The sequence below is a fragment of the Eumetopias jubatus genome, unplaced genomic scaffold (genome assembly GCF_037043125.1).
Source record: "Eumetopias jubatus isolate StellerSeaLion01/CBP00866 unplaced genomic scaffold, mEumJub1_p1.0 scaffold_7, whole genome shotgun sequence".
NCBI lineage: Eukaryota > Metazoa > Chordata > Mammalia > Carnivora > Otariidae > Eumetopias > Eumetopias jubatus.
In genome coordinates, this window is record NW_028274813.1 from 128,134,431 (window position 1) to 128,158,623 (window position 24,193).

At 44.4% G+C, this 24,193-nt stretch overlaps 1 protein-coding gene across 3 annotated transcripts in view; it reads left to right on the forward strand.

Annotated features, from left to right (window-relative positions):
- The window catches only part of SLCO3A1 (solute carrier organic anion transporter family member 3A1), a 319,452-nt gene that overhangs the window by 71,170 nt on the left and 224,089 nt on the right, over window positions 1-24,193 (forward strand). The window lies entirely within an intron of this gene.

The following is a 24,193-nucleotide window of genomic DNA, read 5'->3' on the forward strand; positions in this document are numbered from 1 at the left end:
TTTGTAGGGTGAGGGCCTGCCAAGCATCTCCGTCCCTTGTTCACTAAGTGGCCTCCCACAAACAGTTGGATTGTAAAGACCTGTCCCCACTCACTGAGTGCTGAGCTTTGACAGAATTACCTCTTCCTGTGGAAACGTTTTGCTTCCTGGAGCACCATTAATTACCATACAGAGGTTTAGGATAAAAGAGAATTTGAACAGAATGTGACCTAAAGCTTTGTACCTGTTGAGTTTCCACCATGCACTGCCCGAGGTTTCTGAGCTAGGAGGGTTTGGAATAGTTATACACTTTCATGCCGAGTTTCCTCGGTGGCTTTCTGTCCCAGCTATGGAGTACATGCTTTTGTTGGACAAATATGTTGCAAATGTATGTTTCCTGTTCTTTGAGAACAGACTTAGGGTGAGAAAGGTGGAGTGTGTGTCCTCTCTCTAAAGGGGTAGATCACCTGGAGCCTGGTCGTGACTTAGCTTCCACTACGATGTGGAACCCAACATAGAAGATATCCCAGGCTGAGGCCAGGCCCTCTCCCCATGTGGTCCGGGTGGGTACTAAAGGTACTAAGGACATCATTTACATTTTGCTCTTTCTAAAGCTTGAGCAACAGCCACTCCATGTAAGTCTGATGCAGACTAGGACGTGGGCCACAGCATTGAGCCAGATAGCTTCCTGAGGTCCATCCAGACCGTTGGTCTTGGACTTGACTGATGTCACCCTAGACCCTGGGAGAGCTGTTTTCTGGTAGGAGTCATAGCAAGTACATAAATCAAAGCCCAGAAAAGGAAGTGGGGAATGAGTAGCTGAGTTCTTGTCTCTGATGATAGAAGCTAGCAGAAAAATTCCTCCCCGGAATCCTTCCTCAAGTCCTGTCAGTGCTGAATCACCTTGGCTTGGGACTTCCTGCCTGGGGCAGCAGGCCCAGAACCTGCTTCTGGAAGTCTTCACTGCTGAGTTAGGTCACGGTCTTTCCCTGCAGTGGGTGGGACCTGGTTTGTGTGTGCAAAGCTTTAGGGTGAGGAGACGCTTTGGTTTTGTGTGTGGCAGGTGGACCGTTAAAGGCAGAGGGCCTTCTCCAGTTCTGAGACCATGGGATTTGCTGTGAGTCTTTGTAAGGAAGAATGTTTCAGGCAAATTTCTACTTGGGTGCCATTTTTTTTTCTTCTGTGATAAACAGAGTTGGAAATATCTGTGTGGCACATGGACCTCTTGGCGCTGGTCCATCTGGCAAATTCCAAAACATGACCGTACACAGCTGTTGAGATGGGCTCTCTGAGTGCCTCTGAACTGGTTTCATGGGTACATGTTTACAGGGAGAAGAAAAGAGTAAGCCTTCTGGGGGAGGTCAGCCCAGTATGTGATCTTACTATCCTGTGCATGCTTGGGATTCTCCAGGAACAATTTAAGAAGACCACAGTATATGCAGAGTATAACTGGTTTACTCATTTATTGTACAGGACATAAAATAATGTGATCACAGGAATATTGTCACCTTTATCTCCTCTAATGGGGAGCTACTTCCCTTTTTTTTTTTTTTTTTTAAGATTTTATTTATTTGAGAGAGAGAGCACGTGAGAGGGGGAGGGTCAGAGGGAGAAGCAGACTCCCTGCTGAGCAGGGAGCCTGATGCAGGACTCGATCCCAGAACTCCAGGATCATGACCTGAGCCGAAGGCAGTCGCTTAACCAACTGAGCCACCCAGGCACCCAAGGGGAGCTACTTCCTGAAGCCACTTAAAGCTTTGGGAAGTATATGGGGGAACCCACTAGAAGGGACTACTGCATTATGGCCTTTTATACCTGCCTACAGAGAAGAGGAAAGTCTGAAGGATCTGGCGCTGGGACTGTTTGTGTAGATGCGTGTCCGTCAGGGTGGAATAGCCCGTGTGTCCCCTGCTTCCAGCACCTGTGAAGCTGGTGAAGAGCAAGAGGCCCACAGCCAGCCATCTGGCCATATGCCTAAAACGTGAGTGTGGGTTGGAGATGGAAAAGATGATCAATTGCTCCGTTGTCAACCACAGACTTGTTCACAGCTGATCCTTTCCTCTGGGTGTCCACAGGCCATTGGCGATAAGACCTGCCCCTGGGGTGTGCGTGTCCTGGGTCCCCAGTCTTGGGGTGTGTGCGCTCCTGCGTGGCCATGTTTTGGACCCTAGAATGAGGGGGGCATGGAAGTCTTCCATCTCAAGTCCAGCCAATATTGTCCACTGAAATGACTGTTGGCTTTGGATGGTTGTGGCCGGACCACGGCCAAGCTCCTGAATTCCTGGATGGGCCGTTCCCCAGGGGCTTCTCTGGCTGGCACCATTCTGCAGCTGCCCCTTTCCAGCACGGGGAGGGAGCCAAGGGAGCTCATTACCAGGGGACAAAAGCAGCTGAATGGGGACATGGCTCTGCTGGCAGGCTTTTCACAACCATATGACATGGATCCAAGCCTCACCGAGCAGCTAGACAATGACCTGTGGGTGGCACGTGGCACTCTTTCTTCCGAGCGGGACTGATGGGGCAGCGTGGCAGTGGAGACCGTTGGATGTGAGGCATGACCAGGGTCCAAGAGTCGCGCCTTTGGGATTCTCCTCAGTGGGCCTCTGGCCCATGATGTGACCTTCCATGAGCTCCGTGTTCTTAGCTGTCCTGTTTCTCCAAGTTTAAAACCTGGCCCGTCGTATTGTAGGCGAGGGTAAGTAGAATAATGTGATGGACTCACTGTGTCCCTCATTAGGTTGACTGTAACCTTGTTCTCTTTGAGGAGGAAACAGGTGAAACGAGAGTGGTAGAGATTTTTTTAAATAACTTTATTCCTAGTTAAAAAGTATGACATAAAAAGCATGTCACTGTTGACAACTTCGGAAGTATGAAGAAAGAATAAAGAAGCACTACTCTTAGCTTTATGATTATATAATGTCTTTTTTTTCTGCATTGGTATGATTTTCTACCAAAAATGTGTTTCGGGGGTACCTGGGTGGCACAGTTGGTTAAGCGTCTGACTCTTGGTTTTGGCTCAGGTCATGATCTTGTGGTCCTGAGACTGGGACCTGTGTTGGCCTCCACGCTCAGCGGGGAGTCTGCTTGAGATTCTCTCTCCCCCTCTGCCCCCCACACTCACTCATGTGTGCGCACGCTCTCTCCCTCCCCCCCCAGTAAATAATCTTTAAAAATGTGTTTATAACAAACATCTCTCTCAATATTTGATGCATATTGTCTCATGTTACTAAATAGTCTGTGGTGCTACTACTGTAAACATAACATTCTCTTGTGGATCTGTACCGCGATGTTTAATGCCCTCTCTTTTTGGACATGCGTTTTTTAACGTGTTCGCTGTTGTAAATGAGGCAGACAGGGACACGATTCTGAGAGGTTCAGGGACTTGCCTGAGAGAAGTTAGCTGAATGGAGCTGGACTCCAGGTCTGAGGGCGGGGGTTTTCCCATGTTCATCTGGGATCTGTCACAAGGCTAGGGCTGTGGGGAGAGGGCCAGTGGATGGTCCAGGGGGTCAGGTACAAGTCAGGGCATTGCACAAGACAGCGTGAAGGCTTCAGGAAATAAAAGTCACAGTGGACATGCGTTTTTTAACGTGTTCGCTGTTGTAAATGAGGCAGACAGGGACACGATTCTGAGAGGTTCAGGGACTTGCCTGAGAGAAGTTAGCTGAATGGAGCTGGACTCCAGGTCTGAGGGCGGGGGTTTTCCCATGTTCGTCTGGGATCTGTCACAAGGCTAGGGCTGTGGGGAGAGGGCCAGTGGATGGTCCAGGGGGTCAGGTACAAGTCAGGGCATTGCACAAGACAGCGTGAAGGCTTCAGGAAATAAAAGTCACAGAAGCCAGCAAGGAGGAAAGAGCGCAGGGTGCCTCACAGCTAAAGGGAGAGGTGGGATCGGAATGAGAAGTGGGTGTCACAGCCCGAGATGTGGGAAGAGGAGGGAGAGGGGAGGGTGGTCCAGGCTAACAGTCCAGGGTAGGGTTCTGGAGCCTTCTCCAGGGTGGGTGCAGATTAGAGCTGACCCTTCTTAGACAGGGGCAGCTGGTGTATTCCTCCTTCTGCTTCCCTGTCTCCAGCAATGCAGGGGCCCTCCCCTCACATGGCTCTTCATTCCCTTCATTTTTTTTTTTTTTAAGATTTTATTTATTTGACAGCGAGAGAGGGAACACAAGCAGGGGGAGAGGGAGAGGGAGAAGCAGGCTTCCCATGGAGCAGGGAGCCTGATGTGGGGCTCGATCCCAGGACCCCGAGATCATGACCTGAGCCAAAGGCAGATGCTTAATGACTGAGCCACCCAGACACCTCTCTTCATTCCCTTCTTGAACCATTATAGCCATTAGGCACTTGTGCTTCTGTTGTGATAGAAATCTGGCTCCTCACAGCTTCCCACATGCTGCTCCTGGTTCTGCCCCATGGGCTCACCCCGAAAACTTGCATTCTGTCTTCTATGTTGTGACAGCTCCCCAGATAGTGGAGCACCAGTCTCGCATGGGTAGGGAAGAGTTGGTACCTGCTGCTTAGCTCTTCTTTGCCAGGACCTTTGTTCCTTCCTCGATTTGGTTTCCTGCCACACTTGAGAGCCACCATTTCCCTTTTAAAGGTGGATGCCATGGGCTCTGGAGCTCCTTACCAGGGGACAAAACCAGATGACTGGGGTGGGCGGGACATGGGTACTGTATTAGTTTGTTAAGGCTGTCCTCAGGGTGGCTCAAACCACAGGGGTGTATTTTCTCACAGTTCTGGAAGCTGCAAGTCCAAGATCAAGGAGTCAGGAGAGTTGGTTTCCTCTAGGGCCTCTCTCCTTGGCTGGCACACGGCACCTACCCCTCCTCCTGCCTTCACAGAATTTTTCCTCTATGGATGCATCCCTGGGGTGTCTCTGTGTCTTATAAGGACACCAGTCAGAGTGGCTTAGGGCCAACCCATAGGACCTCATTTAACCTTATTACCTCTTTCAGGCTCTGTCTCCAAAGGCAGTCACATGCTGAGGTCCTGGAGGTTGGAGCTCCAACATAGGAATTTTGGGGGCACGGGGGGGACCTGATTCAGCCCCTAACTGGTACCAAGGGGACCAGTACCAGACTGAGCCAAGACTCTTGCATCTTTTGTCTCAACGTTTCTGTAAGGAACTGCATTGTTGTGATTTATTTATTAATAGGTGCCCAAGAAATTTTTTGAAGATGGAGTTTTTTTTTAACTTGAGATAATGCTAGAATCACAAATTGTGGCAAATTATAGGGAAGTCCCCCATACCCTTCATCCAGTTTCCCCCAATGGTAACATTGCACATAACTGTGGTACAGTATCAAAACGAGGAAATTAACATCGGTACAGTCCATGGAGTTGATTCAGATTTTACCAGCATTCTGTGCACTCATTTGTGTCTGTGTATGTATAGTTCTGTGCAATTTTATTACATGTGCATGAGGTCTTCAAAATGCAGAAAGGGATCCAGATGAAACCAGACCATTTTGAGTCGTGTGAGTGTGTTTGGCAAACACACGGGTGATAATAATACACGCATGCACAGGTGTGTGCATACACAGAGGAGGATATTGAGACAGAGAAGTCTTAGGTAGAATGGAAGCTGGCTAGAGGAAATCGATTCTTCAAGAAGGCTTCCCATGGGTGCCCTCTGCATACCCAGGAAGAATGGAGCCCTTGCAGACTGCCCCAGTACACACAGCAATGGCTCGCAAGTCGGGTGGCACACACATCAGACACCAATGTGTCCTGTTTTTCTTTTTCATCACTTATATTGAAACCCAGGGGAGCCCTCTGTGTTCCAGTTGATGCAAAGAGAATTATTCTCCGATTTCATCTGCCAAGTGTTTGTTTAGTACAAAGGTCACTATGATACCAGCCAGCAACCAGAGCGAACCCACCTTTGCATCAGAGCCCTGGGAGCCAAGAGTTATTTCGCTTCTGATGAGTTTTTATTTTAACTTGACATTGGGTAAAATGTGTTTTAACTCTCCAAAGAGTGTGGGTCGGGTATGGATCAAATACACTGTGACTGTAGTTCATCTGAAAAAATAATTAAAAAGCTCTCCCTCATGGGAACAAGCCTAGCTCATTATATACTTGCAACTTCATTGATATTGAAGTTACCCTCATTAATTTTTTTCTAAAATAAATGACATTGTAAAATTGGTCACTTGGTTTGGCCCGTGTTCCACCCCCTCTCCCCAGATGCTGATCACATGCCATTTTCTGTGTGTTTAGCAATGTGCTGGCAAACACGTGTGTGGCTCTTACTGGGTGTTTCCATATTGCCTGGCCTGCTAGATGCTTCTTGTTCATTTTCAGCTGCCCGTAATTCATGTCCTGTGGTTCATGGAATCACTTCTGTGCTCACTGCCTGGGTGACCTTGGGCAAGACTCTCAGCATGGGCTCTGGAGTCAGACAGTTTTGAGATTCAAATCCTGGCTCCACCACAGACCTGCCACCAGGATTTTGGGCACCTTTCCAGTTGATTTGAGCTTGTTTCCTTAGCAGTAAAACGAGGCCGGGATCTACCTGGCGAGGCTTTGCCTTGGTATCCTTTGCATAGGGTATCATGGTGGAGATTGATAAACACGGTCCTGTTCATTTTTATGCTCCTGTCCTTTCCATTTACAGATGGAGAAAGGGAGGCAGGAGTAAATGACTTCCTGAAACACACAGGCAGGTCTCTTGACAAGGGTAGTTGGATCCTGGTTTTCAGCTTGGGACATAATCCACCTCGTAGACCTAAGAATAGCAACCTCTTCAGTCCTGAATTAAATCGGTAGGGCTCTTCTTTGCCTGCGGACCCCTTCCTGTGGCTCATCTCAAAGTACATAAAGTGCTAGCAGGGCCCCAGGCAGCAGGTGATCTGGTCCATATTAAGTCAGGGGACCCCAGCGTATGGCCATGGCCACATGATGTACTGGTAAACTCTCTGGGTTTCCACACTTCCTACTTTGCTTCTTAATATTGTCTCCATTTTTCAAAAGAATGTATTCTCATTTTACTAAAACTTAGTGAAACCAAAATATAAGAAAGCAAATAATTTCTAATCCAGGTGCCTATAGAAAATTATCAGCAATATTTAGGTATATTTAATTCCAGCCTTTTTCTTTTGGATGTATTTTTAGTCAAGACCATACTGTATGTAAACCTACTTTTTTATTGTTATGTTAATCACCATACATTACATCATTAGTTCTTGATGTAGTGTTCCATGATACATTGTTTGTGCATAACACCCAGTGCTCCACGCAGAACGTGCCCTCTTTAATACCCATCACCAGGCTAACCCATCGCCCCATCCTCCTCCCCTCTAGAACCCTCAGTTTGTTTTTCAGAGTCCATCCTCTCTCATGGTTCGTCTCCCCCTCCGACTTACTCCCCTTCATTCTTCCCCTCCTGCTATCTTCTTCTTTTTCTTTTTTCTTAACACATGTTGCATTATTTGTTTCAGAAGTACAGATCTGTGATTCAACAGTCTTGCACAATTCACAGCGCTCACCATAGCACATACGCTACCCAATGTCTATCACCCAGCCACCCCATCCCTCCCACCCCCACTCCAGCAACACTCAGTTTATTTCCTGAGATTAAGAATTCCTCATATCAGTGAGGTCATATGATACATGTCTTTCTCTGATTGACTTATGTCACTCAGCATAACACCCTCCAGTTCCATCCACGTCGTTGCAAATGGAAAGATCTCCTTCCTTTTGATGGCTGCATAATATTCCATTGTGTATATATACCACCTCTTCCTTATCCATTCATCTGTCGATGGACATCCTGGCTCTTTCCACAGTTTGGCTATTGTGGACATTGCCACTATAAACATTGGGGTGCACGTACCCCTTCGGATCCCTATATTTGTATCTTTGGGATAAATACCCAGTAGTGCAATTGCTGGATCGTATGGTAGCTCTATTTCAACTGTTTGAAGAACCTCCATACTGTTTTCCAGAGGGGTTGCACCAGCTTGCATTCCCACCAACAGTGTAGGAGGGTTCCCCTTTCTCCACATCCCCGCCAACATCTGTCCTTTCCTGACTTGTTAATTTTCGCCATTCTGACTGGTGTGAGGTGGTATCTCATTGAGGTTTTGATTTGGATTTCCCTGATGCCGAGCGATGCTGAGCACTTTTTCATGTGTCTGTTGGCCATTTGGATGTCATCTTTGGAAAAATGTCTGTTCATGTCTTCTGCCCATTTCTTGATTGGATCATTTGTTCTTTGGGGGTTGAGTTTGATAAGTTCTTTATAGATTTTGGATACTAGCCCTTTATCTGATATGTCATTTGCAAATATTTTCTCCCATTCTGTCGGTTGTCTTTTGGTTTTGTGGACTGTTTCTTTTGCTGTGCAAAAGCTTTTTATCTTGATGAAATCCCAATAGTTCATTTTTGCCCTTGCTTCCCTTGCCTTTGGCGATGTTTCTAGGAAGAAGTTGCTGCGGCTGAGGTGGAAGAGGTCGCTGCCTGTGTTCTCCTTTAGGATTTTGATGGACTCCTGTCTCACGTTTAGGTCTTTCAACCATTTGGAGTCTATTTTTGTGTGTGGTGTAAGGAAATGGTCCAGTTTCATTCTTCTGCATGTGGCTGTCCAATTTTTCCAACACCATTTGTTGAAGAGACTGTCTTTTTTCCATTGGACATTCTTTCCTGCTTTGTCGAAGATGAGTTGACCATAGAGTTGAGGGTCCATTTCTGGGCTCTTGATTCTGTTCCATTGATCTATGTGTCTCTTTTTGTGCCAGTACCATACTGTCTTGATGATGACAGCTTTGTAATAGAGGTGGAAGTCCGGAATTGGGATGCCGCCAGCTTTGCTTTTCTTTTTCAATATTCCTCTGGCTATTCGGGCTCTCTTCTGGTTCCATACAAATTTTAGGATTATTTGTTCCATTTCTTTGCAAAAGGTGGATGGTATTTTGATGGGAATTTCATTGAATGTGTAGATTGCTCTAGGTAGCATTGACATATTCACAATGTTTGTTCTTCCAATCCGTGAGCATGGAACGTTTTTCCATTTCTTTGTGTCTTTTCCAATTTCTTTCACGAGTATTTTATAGTTTTCTGAGTACAGATCCTTTGCCTCTTTGGTTAGACTTATTCCTAGGTATCTTATGATTTTGGGTGCAATTGTAAATGGGATCGACTCCTTGATTTGTGTCTCTTCTGTCTTGTTGTTGGTGTATAGGAATGCCACTGATTTCTGTGCATTAATTTTATATCCTGCTACCTTACTGAATTCCTGTATGAGTTCTAGCAGTTTTGGGGTGGAGTCTTTTGGGTTTTCCACATACAGTATCATATCATCTGCAAAGAGTGAGAGTTTGACTTCCTCTTTGCCAATTTGGATGCCTTTGATTTCTTTTTGTTGTCTGATTGCTGTGGCTAGGACTTCTAATACTATATTGCATAGCAGTGGTGATAGTGGACATCCCTGCCGCGTTCCTGACCTTAGGGGAAAAGCTCTCAGCTTTTCCCCATTGAGAATGATATTCGCTGTAGGTTTTTCATAGATGGCTTTTATGATGTTGAGGTATGTACCCTCTATCCCTATACTCTGAAGAGTTTTGATCCAGGAAGGATGCTGTACTTTGTCAAATGCTTTTTCTGCATCTATTGAGAGGATCATATGATTCTTGTTCCTTCTTTTGTTAATGTATTGTATCATGTTGATTGATTTGTGGATGTTGAACCAGCCTTGCAGCCCAGGGATAAATCCCACTTGATCGTGGTGAATAATCCTTTTAATGTACTGTTGGATCCTATTGGCTAGTATTTTGGTGAGAATTTTTACATCTATGTTCATCAAGGATATTGGTCTGTAGTTCTCCTTTTTGATGGGGTCTTTGGTTTTGGGATCAAGGTAATGGTGGCCTCCTAAAATGAGTTTGGAAGTTTTTCTTCCATTTCTATTTTTTGGAACAGTTTCAGGAGAATAGGTATTAATTCTTCTTTAAATGTCTGATAGAATTCCCCTGGGAAGCCATCTGGCCCTGGGCTTTTGTTTGTTGGGAGATTTTTGATGACTGCTTCAATTTCCTTAGTGGTTATAGGGCTGTTCAGGTTTTCTATTTCTTCCTGGTTCAATTCTGGTAGTTGATACATTTCTAGGAATGCACCCATTTCTTCCAGGTTATCTAATTTGCTGGCATAGAGTTGCTGATAATATGTTCTTATAATTGTTTGTATTTCTTTGGTGCTAGTTGTGATCTCTCCTCTTTCATTCAGGATTTTGTTGATTTGGGTCATTTCTCTTTTCTTTTGGATAAGTCTGGCCAGGGGTTTATCAATCTTGTTAATTCTTTCAAAGAACCAACTCGTAGTTTCGTTGATCTGTTCTACTGTTCTTTTGGTTTCTATTAAATTGATTTCTGCTCTGATCTTTATTATTTCTCTTCTCCTGCTGGGTTTAGGCTTTATTTGCTCTTCTTTCTCCAGCTCCTTTAGATGTAGGGTTAGGTTGTGTATTTGAGACCTTTCTTGTTTCTTGAGAAAGGCTTGTATTGCTATATACTTTCCTCTCAGGGCTGCCTTTGCTGTATCCCAAAGATTTTGAACAGTTGTGTTTTCATTTTCATTGGTTTCCATGAATTTTTTTAATTCTTCTTTAATTTCCTGGTTGACCCATTCATTCTTTAGTAGGATGTTCTTTAGCCTCCATGTATTTGAGTTCTTTCCGACTTTCCTCTTCTGATTGAGTTCTAATTTCAAAGCATTGTGGTCTGAAAACATGCAGGGAATAATCCCAATCTTTTGGTACCGGTTGAGACCTGATTTGTGACCTAGGATGTGATCAATTCTGGAGAATGTTCCATGGGCACTAGAGAAGAATGTGTATTCCAACGGAATACACATTCTGTTGGATGGAATGTTCTGAATATGTCTGTGAAGTCCATTTGGTCCAGTGTGTCATTTAAAGTCTTTATTTCCTTGTTGATCTTCTGCTTAGATGATCTCTCCATTTCAGTCAGGGGGGTGTTAAAGTCCCCCACTATTATTGTATTGTTGTCAATGTGTTTCTTTGCTTTTGTTATTAATTGCCTTATATAATTGGCTGCTCCCATGTTACGGGCATAGATATTTACAATTGTTAGATCTTCTTGTTGGATAGACCCTTTAAGTAGGATATGGTGTCCTTCCTCATCTCTTATTACAGTCTTTGTTTTAAAATCTAATTTGTCTGATATAAGGATTGCCACCCCAGCTTTCTTTTGGTGTCCATTAGCATGGTAAATGGTTTTCCACCCCCTCACTTTCAATCTGGGGGTGTCTTTGGGTCTAAAATGAGTCTCCTGCAGACAGCATATGGATGGGTCTTGTTTTTTAATCCAATCCGATAGCCTGTGTCTTTTGATTGGGGCATTTAGCCCATTTACATTCAGGGTAACTATTGAAAGGTATGAATTTAGTGCCATTGTATTGCCTGTAGGTGACTGTTACTGTATATTGTCTGTGTTCCTTTCTGATCTATGCTGCTTTTAGGCGCTCTCTTTGCTTAGAACACCCCTTTCAATATTTCTTGGAGGGCTGGTTTCGTGTTTGCAAATTCCTTTAGTTTTTGTTTGTCCTGGAAGCTTTTTATCTCTCCTTCAATTTTCAATGATAGCCTAGCTGGATATAGTATTTTTGGCTGCATATTTTTCTCATTTAGTGCTCTGAAGATCTCATGCCAGTCCTTTCTGGCCTGCCAGGTCTCTGTGGATAGGTCTGTTGCCAATCTAATATTTCTACCATTGTAGGTTACATGTCTCTTCTCCCAAGCTGCTTTCAGGATTTTCTCTTTGTCTCTGAGACTCGTAGGTTTTACTCTTAGATGTCGGGGTGTTGACTTATTATTGATTTTGAGAGGGGTTCTCTGTGCCTCCTGGATTTTGATGCCTGTTTCCTTCCTCACATTAGGGAAGTTCTCTGCTATTCTTCGCTCCAATATACCTTCTGCCCCTCTCTCTGTTTCTTCTTCTTCTGGGATCCCAATTATTCTAATGTTGTTTCATCTTATCGTATCGTTTATCTCTCGAATATTGCCCTCGTGATCCTGTAGTTGTTTGTCTCTTTTTCTCACCCTCTTTATTTTCCATCATTTGGTCTTCTATATCGCTGATTCTCTCTTCTGCCTCATGTATCCTAGCAGTTACTGCCCCCATTTTTGATTGCACCTCATTAATAGCCTTTTTGATTTCGACTTCGTTAGATTTTAGTTCTTTTATTTCTCCAGAAAGGGTTTCTCTAATAACTTTCATGCTCTTTTCAAGCCCAGCTAATATCTTTAAAGTCATGATTCTGAACTCTAGTTCCGACATCGTACTAATGTCCGTATTGAGTAGGTCCCTGGCAGACAGTACTACCTCTTGTTCTTTTTGCTGAGGTGATTTTTTTCTTCTTGTCATTTTGTCCAGAGGAGATTAGATGAATGAGAGAACAAAATGCTAACAGGTTAACAATGTCCCCAGCAAATATACTCTATACAAATCAGAAAAGACCTGAAACCAGGGGAAAAGAAAGGGAAAGAAAGAAAAAAGAAAGAGAAAGAAAAAAAATAAACAAAAAGATAAAAACAAAAACAGAACAATACAAAAAAAACTCAATATGATCAAATATGATGACGCTAGTGCATAGATCAGTGCCACACACTAGATTTTGGGCGTATATTGGTCTGTTAGAAAAAAGTGCCTCCTAAAATTTTAAAGGAAGAAAGACTTATATATGTACAAAATAAGGGTTGATACAATGAAGGGATGGAAGATGGTGTAAAGATGAAAATTATAAAAGATTTTATAAAAGTAATTAATAAGAAGTTTGAAAAAGGAAAGAAGAAGATTTAAAAAAAAGGAAAAAAAGGGAAGAGAATGTGATCAGGCAGGAGACTAGAACAAAGCCATACACTAGTGATTTAGGGTATATTTTGATCTGTTAGAAGAAACTGTATCTTTAAATTTTAAAGAGAGAACAACATATATATATACATGCCAAAAATAAGGGTAACTACTATGAAGGGATAAAATATGACTCTAAAAATGAAAAATAAAAAATGTTTTTTTTAAAAAAGGATTGATAAGATGGTTGAAAAAGCGGAAAAGAAAAATTAAGAAACAGTTAAAAAAATTAACTTTGAAAAACTAATGAATCATGGTAAAAAAAAAGCCATGAGTTCTATGTGCAGTATTCCCCTAGGGCTGGAGTTCTCCTGTTCTCCTTGATCTGTAAACTTGGTCTTGGCTTGCTGGCTGTTCGTGCTGATCTCCTGGGGGAGGGGCCTGTTGTCATGGTTCCCAAATGTCTTTGCCGGAGGCGGAATTGCCCCACCCTTGTCGTCCGGGCTAAGCAAGCTGCTCTGGTTTGTTCTCAGGAGCTTTTGTTCCCTGCAAGCTCTCGGTACAGCTTTGGAGGTCCAGGGTGAAAATGGTGGCCTCCCAATCTCCACCCGGAGGAGCTGAGAACTCAGGGCCCCGCTCCTCAGTGCCCCCCCCAGAGAAAAGCAGTCACTCCGGTCTCCCCGGTCTCCGGCCGCTCTCCGTGCTCACCCGGCCTGTGACCGAGCGTTTCTATGTCTGGCACCCGACCCGGTGTGGAGTCTCCAAACCCAGCAGATCCCTGCGGTGCGCTCCCGCGCCGTTCCTCCCGGGGGAGGAAGGGGAGTCTCCCCGGCTCTGCCGCTTGTTGGGTCCCTGCTGGAGGAGCCGTGGCCTGACTGGGCCGCGGATCACAGTCTATGGCAACCCCGAGCTGAGAGCCCACGCCTCGGCTCCATCTCTGCAGCCGGCTTCCCCGCTCCGATACCTGGGAGCTCTCAGGCACCCCCGGTCTTTCTGTGACCCCAAGGGTCCTGAGACCACACTGTCCCGCGAGGATTCCACCCGCCGCTTAGCCACTGCAGCCACGTCCCTCCGCGGAGCCGACTTCTAAAAGTTCTGATTTTGTGCTCTGCAGCTCTAGCACTTTCCAGAAGTGGCCGACAGAGGCCCTCTCCCCCGCCATCTATCCTCCCGAATATCACCTCGGATTCACTTCTCTGCACGTCCTACCTTCCAGAAAGTGGTCGCTTCTCTGTTCAGAGAGTTGTTGCTACTCTCCTCTTCAATCTCCTGTTGAGTTCGTAGGTGTTCAGAATGGTTTGATCCCTGTTCAGCTGAATTCCTGAGACCAGACTAAATCCAGGTCTCCTACTCCTCCGCCATCTTGCTCTGCCCCCTGTAAACCCACTTTTAATTGACATATTATAAACTTATTAATATGTCAGTTAGATGTGAAATTAATGTATTATTGGTTAAGATAACTGTAGGGTGTTTTGTTAACCCAGAAATGCTGGAATGTGCTCATTGGTCATGTGAGTGGTGAATGTCTTTGTGGTTATAGCAACATCCATTTCTACTGAAAAGTTTAAAAGCTCAGGTTAGTGCAGGGGATTTGATGTGAGCTGGAAAAACAGCCCTGTGGCCTTGCTGTGACTTTTTCCAGAAGAGAAATACATGAGGCAGAAGCAGGTCCTGAAAGAGGCTTTGGGCCGGCCGGGAGTATTGGTTCTGCAGTCCTCTCCCACATCTGCTCAGGGGAGCAGTCTTATTGCTGCAGGGGCTCAGTGAGCAAATGACAAACAGCAGAGTATATGGAGGTTGGGGAACCAAGGGCTCTTGCTTCATCTTCTGCCATTTGTTTCCCTGGAAATGCAAAGTATGTCTTGCCAAATCTTCTGATTTTTAAGAGTGACCAGAAGTCTATCTTTCAAGTGGACTGAAGTGCCATCTCATCGACATCACCTCCAAAAACCCTCTGTGAGTCGTCAACACATAAGCTAGCTCGAATGCGTCAGTGGCTTGCCATTTTGGACTCTGCTCTTCGCGTTGTGTTCACCTTTTGAATGGCGAAGAAATAAAACGAGAAAGGGAGCCAGGTGGTAGGGAAGGCAGTTGCACGTCATGGATGCCATAGCCAGGAAACATAACCTCTCCTATGATTCCAAGTGATGTGGGCGTTGGGTTGGGGCAGGGGATGGGGTTCACGCACGCGCACAGGACCCAGTGGTAGAATGGAACAGAGCAGAGTGAGGAAATGCTGCTGAACCTCTCGGGGTGCCATTCTGGCCCAGGCTCTGCCTCTTGCATCCTAAGAATGGGAATCCCAGCGTGGAAAAGAAATGGAACCATTTCTCCCAGCTAAGCATGTCTGGGTGAAGACAGTGCCACTCAGTTTCCTGGGGGGAGTGTTGGAATACAGAAGCCAGGACCATTTGGAGCTGGTTGGGTCCTGTGGATGTTTTCCTGTGTCTAAGCATCTTTGCTCGGAGATTTTAGAACCTAGCGTTTGTGTGTTTGGTGGACCAGATGTGAGACCAGAGGTTTTAGCCTCAGACGGACCAACAGGAGATTCATGGGGAGGGTGAAGGATGCACGGGCTGTGTGTGTGTGTATGTGTATGTGTCTGTGTGTGTGTCTTTCGTACCTCAAAGGCTCATTATTTCTGTACCATCAACCTCTTACTGCACCTGACTGGTGAAAGCAGATTTATTTCATTTTTCTTTTCAACTGTACCACAGGCTTTGTTGTTAAATATAAAAGATTCTGAGCTATTTTCCTGAATAGCATGCATATTCTTTAGTTTATTTGTAGACTATTTACTTATTTCTGACCTAGAATAGTCTTGGCTTTATCGCCTTTTTTTTCCCCCCTTTCACCTGCAAGAAGCATTCAGAGAGAGCAGCTGTGTGAAGGTTTGATTTCTGGGGAGGGTTGCGGTTTGCTGTCGTTTACACTGGCATCAGAGGTTAAGGGCCTTCCTTTAAAGTGGGAAGCGAGCTCTTCGTTGCTGGATGATTCTTGTGTTGAAATGCCTCATGGAAGAGTCGTTGTTGGGGACATTTGCTTTTTGCCTGTCCCACACGTTGTTTTTGTGATGGAACATTGCCTTTCCCCAAGGGGGTTCTTGAGGGTTGCAGACATGATCATGTGGTCCAGGCATGGCTGACCACGACACAGAGGTCTCTCGTGTAACAAGGATTGGCCCAAGGAGCGTGACAACCAGAGTCTACCATGAGGTTTGACAGATGGATTCAGAGACAGAGGTCACTTTCTTCTCCAGGAGTGCTAGCTGTAAGCTCTCAATGTTCAGAGACGCTGATGCCTGTCATTCCTGCCATGTGCAGAGATCTGGACATAGGAGTGAAGCCTGCACAATGGAAGGTAGACTGGGGGAGAGACAGGCAGGAGGACTCCCTGGATCCAGCAATGCCTGAAGCGAGCTTCTAGCCCTTGGAATCCCAGTGACTTGAGCACATAAATTGTCTTTTACAACATTTGCAGTCCACAGGCTTGGATGCCCTGTCAGGTCATGGAAGAGTTGGATGGATTGCTTTCCTCTTAAGGTTTAATCACGTACCTTCCCACAGGGCTAGTGTTCCTGGGCAAGGAAACGCCTGTAGGGCTGTTGTCTTCTGATCACAGAGCTAGCTCTTTTCTGATACCAAAGTGTTCACCCATAGTACCCTGAAGAACTGACCCGATACATTCAATAAAAAGGGTTAGGTTGGAAGTTCTGATTTAGTTTTTCATTTCATTACTTCATAGCACTTAAGTTACAGGAAAGGGACCTAGAGGCCCAAAAGTGATGCCCCCTCCAGTTTCTCCCTCACCACTCAAAGCAAACATTTAAAAATAACCTGTTGGCAGGCAGGCTTTGTGCGGGAGCAGGGATCATTTAATGGCAAATTGCGTATGTGGGCAGGAGAGTGTCCGGCATGTCCATTTCTTATTCAGGGGTGCTGTTTATTGAATGGAAGACACATAACCAGCCCTGGCTCCTTTACTTAACTGCAGTTGCCAAAGCGACCTTAACTCCCAGGAATGGCTTCATATTGTTGGGAGCGAAGATGCTAAATGAGTATATCCATTTGTGACTCGGCTTTGCTGTTTTCGTTCCTGCCGAGCCGTATATGTGTGCGCGTGTGCACATGCCTATTTTTTCTCCCATGCAGATGAAAATCTGAACACACCAAAGCATTAGGTGGCTAATGGTCACTCCTTAAAAAAAAACAAAAAAACAAAAACAAAACTCAGGTGTAGTCTTTAGAGCTGGGGTTCTGGAATTTACTTTAAGAGTGTGAGGAGAAATGGGGGGCTACTTAACTGGGCTGCTTGAAATGAAAGTTTCCTGGATGTGCTTTCAGGGAGGGATCCATGACCTTCTTAAAATTATACAGAGAGGTCGGTGTAATCTTGTGGGGAAGCTTTCGCTGGCTTCTCCAAGAGGTTCATGACCCCAAAAAAAGGTTAAGATCACACAAAGTCCTTATGTGGGGCAGACCCTGATGATGGTCAGCTTGGGGTAAGAGAAATCAAGATAGCTGAGGTGATGGGCTATACGGAGTGACAGATGGAATGTTGTTCACTGTTCAGCTGTCAACTTGATCTGCTCCCCGGGGAGCCACTGTACTTCCAACAGGAAGCATTTGGAGCATCACTCACTCAGGCAATGTGGGTGAAAAGTGAGAATGTGTTCCTGGTGACTGGAGACACCCTCTCAGCCCTCCTCCTGTGCCTCCCCTTTCAACACCCCCCCCCCGAAAAAAAATTCCTTTGGGGTTAAAATTTTCCATCCCTTCTTTCAGCCTAACTCTGGTTGTTTTGGGTAATATTCAGCAAATTTTCTGTACTGGTTTGAACTGATGCACAGATAGGAAAATCAACTTATTTTTTTTTTTTTTTGCTCTAAAAAAGCAAAAACATTTTAAAAATGCACTTGGTTCATTAATGGAATCTGAACTCTCAAAGTCAAAACTTTCCATGTGTTCTTCCTAAGAACAATTCTCTTGGGGCAGTTAAAAACAGAAATAGGCGGAAAGTTATGAGGGACCCCCGAAAATCGTCTGGAGATGCGAATGAACTTGGCAAAATCTGTATGGGCAAAAGGTTTCCTCCCACGCTTTTGGGGATCATTGCTGCATTCTTTCTTTACCAATTCCCGTTGCCTCCTATTTCAGGTATGGGATGGTGGGGGGACAGGGCTTGGGGGAGAGATGCTTTTCTCCCTTTCTAATGTTCTAAGCACGTAGTACAGTGGGTGTGATTTCCCAGGGCCTCCCTTTCTGCCCAAGTCCTTATTACCATAAGAACATTCATGTTTGCCCACCTGCCTTGTGGGTTGCTAATGGCGTTTACAAAGGGAATGTGGATTCCCAGCAAGAGGCCTTGTTAGCACAGCAAGGATCTGATAGATTCTAAAATTGTGCATGGACACTTGGAACCTTTTGAAACCCATTGGTGTCTATTATTAGATCTAAATTATTTCACCTACCCCAGTCTGTATCGGGGGGAAGGAAACCTTGCCTTGATCCAACCAGATCAACTGGATTGGCTTAAGCATGCATTAATACCTGTGAATCTGGGGCTAAGGACAAGATTTAAAAAAAACAGCAACCATGGGGCAGCATCAAGAACGAAATGTCTCCTGCATCAGTGCTTTTATTTTATTTTTTAATATCGACTTCATTAGTGGTTGTGAGCAAGTGTTTAATTTTAGGAGTCATTGTGGTCACAAAGAAAATTTAAGTTGTCTGTTTACTTGGACAAGTGTGTCAAGCACATGTGGATTTGAATAGTGACTTTAGCAGCACTGGATACGCTAGCTCTCCTTTATGGTGTCCTTGCTATACCGCAGACCGAATGGGCGCTTGTCTGTGGTCTCTCACTCCTACCTCCTAAAGCCCAGGGAGACAGGGGTTGCTGTTCTCATTGTGCAGATGAACAAACCGAGGCAGGGGGAGGTCAGGCAGGGTCATACAGCTGGTGAGTGGCAAGGCCCGGAAAGTAATCCTTGTCTTCATTAATCCCAAAGACCATGTGTTTTCCACCATGTGACCCCCCCCCCCAATCCTTAGACACTTGTTGTGCCCCCTCAGGATAATAGAGGACTCCAAGCATGCCCTACTTAGTATTAAATGTGGCCTCACTCAACTACTTCATTATTTCTTTTTAATGATTTTATTTAGAGAGAGAACATGAGCGGGGGAAGGGGGGGGCAGAAGGAGAGAGAGCATCTCAAGCAGACTCGGCGCTGAGTGTGGAGCCCAACAAGGGGCTTGATCCCAAGACCCTGAGATCATGACCTGAACTGAAACCAAGAGTCGGACGCTTAACCAACTGAGCCAAACAGGTGCCCCAAATACTTCGTTATTTACAAACACATCTCTCTCCCCCTCCTCTCTCTGCTGTACTAAGTATCTGGAACTTTTCCTGATTTTAGCAGTAAAGTATGAAGTGATGATGAATGTCTAGGCTAGGGGAGGTTAATTGGGTGTAGGGTGCTCAGGGCCTGGCTTCTCCATGGGAATTTTTAAAACTCTCATCAGATAAAGCCTTGTTCCTAGGAAAAAACCACATGAGATATTTTCACAGTCCCCCGTAGTAAAGTGATGGACGCTCCCCAGCCGGTTTTGTTTACGTTCCAGGCCCCACAGCCTTTAATTGGTGTACAGTCATTGTTCCTACACAACTTGGACTTGGGGGTTTTTCACTCCCAGGCTGGGCCACACTGGCTTGCTTTGCTCTGTAAGGCAGTTGTGACCATCTACCCCACAAGGCCACAGCTGGGACAAAAATGGTAAGAAGGTGGAATAGAAAAAGGCTTCATGGATCTTGGAGGAGCAGGTGACCAAGGAAGATTAAAGAACAAGCAGATCAATGAGCTGAAATACTCATTCCTAGGGCCTTTTAACAAGGGAGAATCATCGGCAGCCCGACTGGCCAGCCCAGTGGCGTCCTGAAGACCTTCCAGAATAGAAGGTCCATGGAAACGAACTGGTAACAGGAGTGGTGACTTGATGGGTCACAGAGTGGCAGAGGCCTCCTGTGCCATCCCGGAGGATGGGATGTCCAGGCAGCTCCAGGTACTTCCCGGCAGATATTCTTAATCCACACTGTCCTGCGAGCTTGTTTTGGTGGCCTGCAGACAAAGGACTGTCTCCTCTTGGTCCACGTGGGGGAGTGGAGGGCGGGTTCATAGGGCAGATGGCTGGGTGCGAGCCACATAGTCTTCCATCTAGGAACGTTAGTGCCTAGGGGAAGTTGGGAGACTGAGTGTCTCTGGCTCATGACTCCAGATCCCTATTTCCAGCTTTTTTTTTTTTTTAATTTAATTTTTAAATTATGGTAAAAAAATGTCTAACTTAAAATTCACTGTCTTACCCATTTATAAAATGTACAGTTCAGTAGTGCGAACCGTATTCACACTATTGTGCGGCAGCTTTCTAGAACTCTTCCCTCTTGCAGAACTGAAACTCGGCACCCATGAAACAGCCCCTGGGCCCTAGCCGCCACCCTTCTGCTCTCTGTCTCCAGGGGTCTCTGACTATTCTAGTTACGTCTTCTAAGTGGAATCCTACAGTGTTTGTCTTCTTGGTACTGGCTTCTTTCATTTAGCAAAACGTTCTCAAGGTTCCTCGATGCTGTAGCCTGTGTCACAGTTTTCTTCCTTTTTAAAGGCTGAATAATAATCCTTTTGTGTGTGTACACCACATTTTGTTTATCTGTTTATTTCTCAGTGGACATCTGGATTGCTTCCACCACTTGGCAAGGGTGAATAGCGCTGCTGTGAACATCTGTGTCCCGTGTATTTCTGGCTTGTTAAAAGACAGCTCTTCACTTGGGTGGCCTAAGGTGGTGTAGAGCTCAGGAAGTCCAGAATTCACCTTCTTAAGTTTTCTCCCAAATTGGCTTTGTCATTCGTTCACCTTGTCCCTGCCCTCCCACACCTTGCATTTAAAAGCCACCACCTCTTACTGATCATGGCTTCTGAAGGTCTCTGGTGTCTTCCCCCCATCCTCTCTTCATTCCCCCTGAGTACTGCCGGGCCAGGCCCTCTCCTCCGCTCCCCTGGATGAGTGTGTCTACCTTTGATGATTAAGCCCAATCCAACCTGTGTCCAAATCTCCATATTGCCACAGCTCCAAATCAGGCTCTGAACATTTATGAACCTGAAGAGATGCGCATTGTTCTGGAAACTTTGTTCCAAAATTTCCAAAGCCTCTGCATGGAATTTAACTGAATTTCATTGTATGCCCTGTGAATAACAACAGTATGGTTATGTATAGTAAAATAATGCATAGGTTTAAGATAATAGTACTGTATATTTTTGACTTAAATTAACTTCTTTTTAACAAAGACATGTTAAATTTAATTGTCTCTATATCATTCATGCATTAATTTGACAAATACTGAGAGCTGACCATGTGTCAAATCCCAGTGCAAGGTGCTGGGAGTACACAGATGGGTTAGATCTAGCGCCAGCCCATAATAATAATAATAAATAATAATAATATCAGCAAACATTTATGGAGCACATTCTGTGGGCCAGAGACTGGGTAGAATTCTCTGTGTATGTTATCCAGTGTGATTCTCAAAGCAGTTCTTTAAATTTTATTGTCTGCATTTTAGGGAAGGAAATTAGGTCACAGAGATTGGGTAACTGATCCAGTAAGGGACAGCATGGGGACTCGAGCCAAGGGGGCTCCTTCTCCAAGGGTTGTGTTCCTCTGCTTCCCAGCAAACTCTACCAGCAACTGTCATAAAATCCAAGAACTTGAAACAGGGAGGGCAGGATGAGACACCAGGCTGATAGGAACCTACACATGCATTTGTGTATGCTGAGTTGGAAAATATTCACCAAACGTGCTCAGGAATATTTTACAAGTGTGAGTAATGACTCAGTGCCTTGCAAAGGGACACACCATCTTCCAAACCATAGCTGCTGTTAAAGAAAAGAAACCACATTCTGCATGTTCTCAAAGCAAGGACTTGTGTAAACTCTGTTTTACAGAGGTGTCAGATGCTATTCCCTGATGTGACGCATCATCTGGTCAAGTAACATGACAGAGCCTCTCGCCTTGGCTCAGAAAGGAAGGTGATGTCTCTGAACTGGATATCTGGGGGAAGCATTTTTTAAAACTTGTGAGGCTTTGCAGCTGGGGAGATGGTGTTTACTTCCTGTGAATCACATAGGGCAGGCCTGAAAGGGGCCACCTAACCGTGTGTGTGTGTGTGTGTGTGTACACGCACGTGCCAATGTCGGAAATTGCTATTCATCACACAGAACACGAGCGTATTCTCTTAAGAATGCATTTCACTCCTGCTAGAGATGAGTAAACAAGTAATGCATGAGCACTAAATAGGTCTTTAAAGTCAGGGTGGAAGATTTGGTCCCGTAGCTTGCTGCCTTAGAAAGCTGTGGGCAGCGAGAAGCCTCCACTGGGAGAGTGCAGACCATGTTCCAGGCACTCAGAAATGAGTTTTCTCCTTTCCTCTGCATCATGACCATTTTACAGAGTAGGAGACTGAGGTTCAAAGTTAGTTACTTGTCTCAAGTCTGTATCTTTTAGTAAGAGATCAAAGTTGAACATAACGTCGACTGATTGCATCTGGCCTAAAGCTGAGATTTTGTAGAAAAATTGATTTTTATTATGGAGAATATGAAACACATACAAAAGTAGCAAGGATAGTTGGATAAACCTCAGTATGCTCATCACCAATTATTACCAACTTGTGGCCTTTCTTGTTCTGTTTGTACCTGCACCCAGTCTCCCCTTAAGTCCTAATGATAATTTTTTAATATTAACAAATATGTACTCTGTTCAAATTTCTCCAGTTTTCTTGTAAAGAAAAAAACCCACTTAGATCTAAAAAGCTCTATGCTTTGCAATTAGTTGCCTTGTCTCTTAGGTCCCTTTTAATCTACAGGTTTCTCTCTCTTCCTGCAGGTTAAAGAAATGGAATCACTCATTTATCTTGCAGTTTTGTACAGTCGGGATGGTGCTTTTTAACATGTTCTTCTGTCCCCCACCTGCATATTTTTTTTTTTATATAAATTATTAGTTAGCTCTAGAGGACTGATCAGATTCAGGATTAATTTTTATTTTTTTTTTTTTTGGCAAGAAATACTTCATAGGCGATGATGTCTATTTCTATTAATGAGACACATAAGGTCTGGTTTTTTCTTTTCATGGTGCTGACAGCCGTTGATGGTCATGGCCTCTAAATAGTGGGGACATTCAAATTCTGTCATTCATTCTTCTGTAATTCTATCAAGAGAAAGTTCCTCATTTCAACTGTTTTATTACCTGGAGGTAGAATTTGATTGACAAAAGCAGGAAAAGTGTTATATGATTACCAAAAAACAACTTCAGATTTTCTTTTGTAGTTTGTTTTGTCCTTGAGGTATATCCTCTTAGGGATGTATAAATTACTGTGTTTAAATGTCATTGGAAATGGCTTTTCTGTGTGTGGTTGGGACTCCTCTTCAATGAACAATTAAATGTGTTCCATTTTGTTTTTTGATTTTTATGGATGACTTCTTGAGATATAGTTTTGTTTGATAATTATGTGAATTATTTACATGGTGTCAAAGTCGCATCGGCAGAGTAGGAATGTTCTGGGAATTCTGGCTCCAGAACCTGTCACTGTTCTTCCCTCCCACACCTTAGATGCAGCCATTTTTCTTCCAGTTTTTAGTTTTATATTTCTGTCTTAAAAATATAACAAAATATATTTATATATTAATATCTCCCTTTTCTTTATAAAAAGTAGCTTCTTATACTTCCCACCTGACTTTTTCACTGAACAGTATGTCCTATAAAGGAATATTGCATTATAAAGAATTAGGATAATTGGCATTATATAAAGACATAGAATCACTGAATTTTTAGAGCTGGTGGTATTAACAGGAAATATTCATGTGGCATTTACTCTGTTCTATGCATTGTGCTTGATGTAAGTTTATTCAGTGGTTCTTGTAACTGTAATCCTCTGGGGTGTGTTCTATTATTGTCGCCATTCCATAGATGAGGAAACTGAGGCAGAGGGTGGTTAGTGAAGTACTTTGCCCAGAGTCTCAGACCTAGTGATTGGCAGACATGGGATTTGGATCCTGGTATCTGCTCTCTTATACCACATTATATTGCTTTAGAATTTCCAGAGTTTGATTTTTCTGGGTTTTATGAGTAAGGAAGTTCTAGCCCCTGGGCAGTTATGTTGAAGGTATCACACCCCCACAAGCCCTGTCCCTAGATTTATGACTTCTTCAGATTATCACCAGCTTGCCATGCAGTTTCTTGTGGAGTCTATAATTTAATCCTAACTTATTGTAAGTTAAACACTTGGCCTGTTCTTATTTCATGGATGCTCAGAAGAGGAGGCTCCTGGGTCAGATAAAGGACTTTATTATGACCACTGGCATAGTC